The sequence below is a fragment of the Coturnix japonica genome, chromosome 2 (assembly GCF_001577835.2).
Source record: "Coturnix japonica isolate 7356 chromosome 2, Coturnix japonica 2.1, whole genome shotgun sequence".
NCBI lineage: Eukaryota > Metazoa > Chordata > Aves > Galliformes > Phasianidae > Coturnix > Coturnix japonica.
Window position 1 is genome coordinate 3,297,653 of NC_029517.1, and position 6,154 is coordinate 3,303,806.

The following is a 6,154-nucleotide window of genomic DNA, read 5'->3' on the forward strand; positions in this document are numbered from 1 at the left end:
GATTCTTCTACATAACTTCCACCTAGAATTCATCGAAAGCTTCAAGTAGGATTACTGATAACAAGGATGTCCTCAACTCATCTGTATCTCCCACTCTCTTCGGAGTTTCTTTCACTTGAGATAGGACTGCATGAAATAAGAGAAAGCACTTTAAGAGTTGACCTTCAAGGGAGAGGTTGCATGAACCTGTGAAGTCCTTTCATATGCAATGTTTCTTCTTATATGACTGTGCATTTTTCTGCCTATTGTTGCCCATGAGTTTGCCAAATCCCATCTGTGCCTACTCATAGAAAGTTATGCAGCAATACCATGGTTCACATACTCTCTTTCTGACTTTATCTGAATTTTGTGACATTTTGGCTGTAAGAGGAAGGAAGAAAAAGGATCTGGGAAAGCATTCTCCAGCCTTTGGTGTGTGCCTCCTCAGCCATGTAGCCTGTGTCACAAATGGGCATTGCTGTGGTGGCTGCAAGTTGTAAATTGTTCAGCATGTGAGGAAGATTTATTTTAAGGCCATTGGCAGATTAAGGAAGGTCTTCACCGTGCCACTTTCCCACTAAGAGCACCTGCTGGGGGAGAAATCGTGTTGCGTTCTCAGGCAAGTCTAGGGAAATTGATGTATTTATTTATTTTTAATATAATGGAACAGGTTTTCTGTTTGATGTTTTTCTTCTTATTATTTTTACTTCTATTGCTGACGGGTTGCCACATTCTGCAGCATAAATATATGGACATGTATGATATTCCTGGCGAGCTACAGAGGTGTTCAGGCATCCAGTGTGACTCTCCAGACAGAGCAGATTTTACATCCCATTCCTCTAGGGTGCATTCAAATGAGAAATATATATATATATATATATATATATATATATATATATATATATAAAACTGTAAAGGAAATGAGTTTGCATAAGACCCTATAAATAAATTTCCATCATGATCAGCCAAGGGCTGTCTAAATTTGCCTTCAAAACATCGTGTTTCATATAAATGGTGTGAGTAAAATAAGGGGGATGTCCATCTCTGTGGATATCCATTGGAAGGCAGCTCTCCTATTTTTACCTACAGAGGAGAAAGATTGAGCCTATTGGGCAGCAAATACTGTTGGCCCAAAGGAATATATTGTTTTGAGGCAGCAGTTCCATTTGTATAAAAGTTATTGGGGTTACCCTTTTCAGCTCAAACTATTTTTATGGCCTCTCACAAAATCAAAACTTAAGCTTAGGTCTTATCTAAGGGTGGAAGAGCAAAAGAAAGCAGAGGTGGGTTGTTGCAAAGACACACAATAAACTAAAGGGTACTAAAATACTGGTGATTTTTCCAATAATGACATGTTTCCTGGAAAGTCTGAGCCAGAAATCTGGTCTCCCTGGTGTTTCCTTGTACTCTTTAAGATGCATGGTAGTGCATGGACTCACAGTTGTGAACCCACCTCTGTCCGGCTTCTGGTCATGTAAAAGCTCAGAGACATCAGGACTAACTGAACGAAAACTAATGACCTTGCCCTGAAAGTCTTACCAGAAGTGTTAATGGACTTCATTTAGTGTTTAACCCCAAGTTTATTTGCTGTCTATATATGAAGGCTGATAGTAAGCGGAGGATCTCCAAATCCTAGTACTCTTTATTCAGTGCTCGTAAATATCTTCACTGACTACTCCTTGATTTGTACAGTGCTTCTGAAGATTTTAGAGCAGAGATCCACTGAAAGTCCAACAGTTGAAGCTCAGGCTGATACTTGGTCTTCTGTCAGTGCTAGTAGTCCCCCACTTCACCTGTACCACTGATCCAGAGCAACAAGGGAGATAGAACCAGTACCTTTCTTGGATCTTTGACACTTTTTCTCCCTAGTGGGTAGAAAAGCCCAAAGGTAGAACATCAAGAGAGTGGACACCTCTGCTATTCTACCCTCAGATTTTAGGGGCATGGTTTATTGGGCGTGGTAGTGATGGTCTGGCAGTTGGACTAGACGATCTTAGAGGTCTTTTCCAACCTTACTGATCCCATGATTCTGTGATTCTAAATTCAGGTTGGCTGGAGTTCTTCTCTATATTTACTTTCCTTTCCAACCTGGCCCTAGAAAAAGAACCCCCTAAAACTTATTTAAAGAACTCTGTTAAGCATTTCTGTTTTCCATTTTTCCTGGATGAAGATTCAGGCTTTTTAATGGCTTGAAGCCAATTTCAACTCTCAGAATCAAAACCAATCTGAAACATAAGGATGGGAACATATTTGTTCAGATGAGCTGCACAGCACCCTCATCACATCGTATCCATCACATTGGGTGCAGAGCATTGGCACCCTGGTAAAGCTGAAACGTTGGTCTGACAAGGTAGTGCATTTTTAAGACCAGTGAACCAAGGGTGAGAACTAGACTAACTTCCTTTACATTTAAGAATGATTATAAACAAGAAAAAAAGTCACAGTAAGTCATTCTGTATTTATCTCATCATGTTCTGTTGAATGCTGTGGTGGTTATCATGGAATATCTGATGTTTTGGCTTCTCCTTGGCAGGAAAGGTTCTCTGTGGTGGATAGAGAATAGATAAAATGAGTGGATGGAGTAATCTGAAGCCAATCCCTTGGGCAGGACAGTCAGGAACAGATCTGATGTTGATTTTATATTCATTGGCAGAAGGCAGGAGCTGATCCACTGAAGTTAACTGAGTTAACTCAGTTGAATGCCAAGGCAAAACAGATCTGAATCTAGACCACAGTTCAGGACTCATTTACAATTTGCATAATGGAATTAAAATAAAGCTTCCAACTGTAACTACAGAAGCAGTCTGCTGAGAATTGGACACCTGGCTTGCTGTTTGGGATTAAATGACACCCAAGGCATCAGCCATCACATAGAACAATCATGTTTTATCTGTGCCTGCCCACATCACTTTGTTCTCCCTACTGTTGTCACAGCCATACTCATCATTTTCAGCCGGTAGGGATTCTTCTTAGCCCCTTCTTTTCCCTTCTTCTTCATTTTTTTCTCTTCTATCTAACTTGCATGTGAACTTCATGTTTTCACATCAGTTTTTAGGTTTCAGCCGGCCCCACCATTTCAAAGTTCAAGATAATGCCAACACGTTGCCAAGATTTGGGAGGCAAGTGGGAATAAGAATGTGAGAAGCTAATAGAAGTCACAGGGGAGCATTAAAACAACGATCAAGTATGGTGCAGTGAAACCTTTCCCACAGACCAGGGAAAGGTTTGCAGACCTCAGCATAGAATTATAGCCTCCAACTGAACTTGATCATGTTTTGTTCACTGAAAGTCTTGAGTTGTTCAGTATGACCTGCAAAGCTCACCCACTGTATTCCCATTGTCTAGGGGCTTGGGTTTAGATCTGACACCATTGTTAAATGCTCCTGTTTATGATTCTTTTAATGTTAATGCCCTGGTCTGCTCACGTGGTTTCTGTGTCCTTCTCTAGGTTGGTCCATTAGTGTTGCTTTGGGGAACACTTGCAGAACTGTTTCTTAAATTAAGCTGTCTTTGCATCTCTGTTGTGTTCACAACTGGGGCTGTCACCAGTCTGAATGCATCAGTACTGATGGGCAGCAGTGTTGCTTTGAAAGGGAACCAAAGAGAACAACAAATTTCATCCTAATTTAAAACGGATTTGCAAGACTCCAGAGAGGCAGAGCTGGGCTGGTGATCACCTCAGTCTGGCACAGTGCACAGGGGACAGGAACAGAAGAAAATAGGAAGGAAAAACTGAACCAGATGAGTATCAGTAATTAAGGAGTCCTGTAAGTCTGACTTCTTTTCAGGCATGCCCCCCTATTCAGCATAAATTGAACAGAGCTGGATGCTACTGCATGTTTATATTCTCTCCTAAGCAGAGAGTATAAAGAACAAATGGGGGATTCAACAAAGCCTGTGAAAATTTATCTTCCTAATTCTCACTGGCACTTTTTCCTTCTTTTTTTTGGGGGGGGGGCATATGAACTAAGGAATGGGATGGTATTTGATCATCTTTCTCATTCTGGGCAAATAGGGTGGTGGGTAACAACACACATGTGCCAGCATCAATATATGGAATGAAATAATGACACCATGAAAACCAACTCCAAGACTTCTGTTGATTTCCATGGAGTGGGATTTACTCTTCAAATCACAGGAGGAAAAAGATGATGATGACTTCACCCTTACCTGTAATTCAGGGTGGCTTTTTGCTTTAAATCAAGAGCACTACAAAACCAGAAAGCAGAGATCAAGGGGTAGAAGGTGGTCTGAATAGCAATCGCCTCTCTCAAATTGCTTGTCAAATGCCAACATTAGGTTTTGTACTGGGGCTGGCTTCTCCATGTGGGAATTTAGGACATGGTATTTTGATAGAAAAAGGCATAGGATTAAAATGTTTGAAATGGATGAGATGAGCATGTACTCATTTTGAGTTTCCTAAATACTTGTGTCTACGTCTACTGAAACAGAGATACAATGGCCACATGAGAGACTACTCGCATGAAGTTTAATGAAGAATGTTCTCCAAACACAGTAGACCTCGGGTGCCTAAAACAGAAGGCAAAACAATGACTTCACCAGGGATGCAGCATCCACTTAAAACAGAGCATTAAAACTGGCATGAGCCCTTCTAAATATAGAGCTGGATGTTTCCTGCCAGGCTGAGCTTTTACTTTCTTATTTTTCTCTGTGTAAATTAATCACTCTTCCTCCAGGACTGCAGGGAAGGATGTGCAAGAAGATATTTGCTGATAGAGGTGAAATATTTTGACAGGTTGTGTTTAAGTAGAGCTGGTGGCAGAAGAAGGTCGGGTGCATCCAAGCACCATCACCCACCCCCATGTCCAAAAACACAATGTCAGACTCTTGACATTTGCATGAGCTGAGGCATGCATGAAGAAACAGATCTGCTGCTAAAACTCCTTGCTTCTTCTCAGCAACTTCAGGGTGAAAAAGCCTTGGTGGTCACCAGAGGTGATGGGATGTGGGCATTAGAAAAAGGACTTGGCCATTCCCAGTGGTCTGCCAGGCTCTGTCCAGTGGGATATTGGCTCCTTTTCTTCCTAGGGTGAACAGGAGGGAGAAGAGCCGGAGTTTGTTCTTCCCCCTCCCACTCCAGTGATTTCACTGAAGTGGATTTAAGACCTTGTTTCACTTCAGAGGAGGGACAGGACTGAAAAAAAATTATGGGCAAAACTGTGATTTCTTTGTACGTGTTACGAGGACATTGCCTTGTGTGTGTTGTCAGGCAGACATTTGGTTTACATTCCTCCACTTCTGCTTTCTGTATGGACCAAAGTAATGAGCGGAAAACGACAAACCACGGATGTATGTAAAAAAAGGGAATTAAAATAAAAAGAAGCCTTTTGTCACGGGTTACTTAGATTTACCTATGCCCGTGACAGGGGAAGCCACCTCTGCGTCCTCGACACTTTCAGTCGGAGAGTGGGAAGCGTTCCAGCCGTGTCGCCTAGAGTTCACAGTAGGCCTCTCGGTTTTCGGGGACTCTCCTCTCTGTTTCGTTCGATTTGTTAGCCTCAATTATATTATATTGTGTTATCTTGTATTTCGGTATCTATTTAGTAAAAATAAGTTTTTCCTCCTTAGATTGTCGCTGTTTTATCCCACTCCCTTTTTCCCCCTCCTTTCCGGCCCCGGGGGGGGCCACGGTGGCTTCCCCTGTCACGGGCATAGGTAAATCTAAGTAACCGTGACCAGATTTTTGGTGGAGAATGCGGCATAGAGCTTTTTAGCTTTTAGAACAACTCTCTCTTTACTCTTAAAGAGCTTCGTAAGGGGAGTTTCGGACAGTGTTATCTTTCCGTAGCTGCTCACTGAGAACGTGACCTTGAAAGCCAGGCAAACTGTCAACATTCAGGGGTGCTGTAAACTCTGAGCATTGCTATCTAACTTTGTGTAGAAAACAAAGGGATTTCTTTCTCCCTTAGAGCAAAGCTAGCTAGCTCTGTACTTTTACAGAGCCTGCCAGCTATGAATCCACTCTTTATCCCAGTTGCTCTGTTTAAGGGATTGAAAGCAATATGATCTTTTAAAGTATTGGTAACTATTAACACCATAATTTGGTGTTGTGGAATTGTGCAGGTATAATAGCCTAATAAGGTGGATACTGATGGAGACACCTGCCTGGTACTTTTATGAGATGTGGTATGGTCAGAATTTGGCACCTACACCC

General features: G+C 41.9%; 1 protein-coding gene across 1 annotated transcript in view; it reads left to right on the forward strand.

Moving 5' to 3' along the window:
• The window catches only part of PTH1R (parathyroid hormone 1 receptor), a 102,602-nt gene extending 97,274 nt beyond the window's left edge, over positions 1-5,328 (forward strand). The window contains exon 13 of the mRNA XM_015852965.2: positions 1-5,328. This exon is cut by the window's left edge and continues 4,914 nt beyond it. The gene's annotated coding sequence lies outside the window, so the exon portion shown is untranslated.
• The last annotated feature ends 826 nt before the right edge of the window (positions 5,329-6,154 follow it).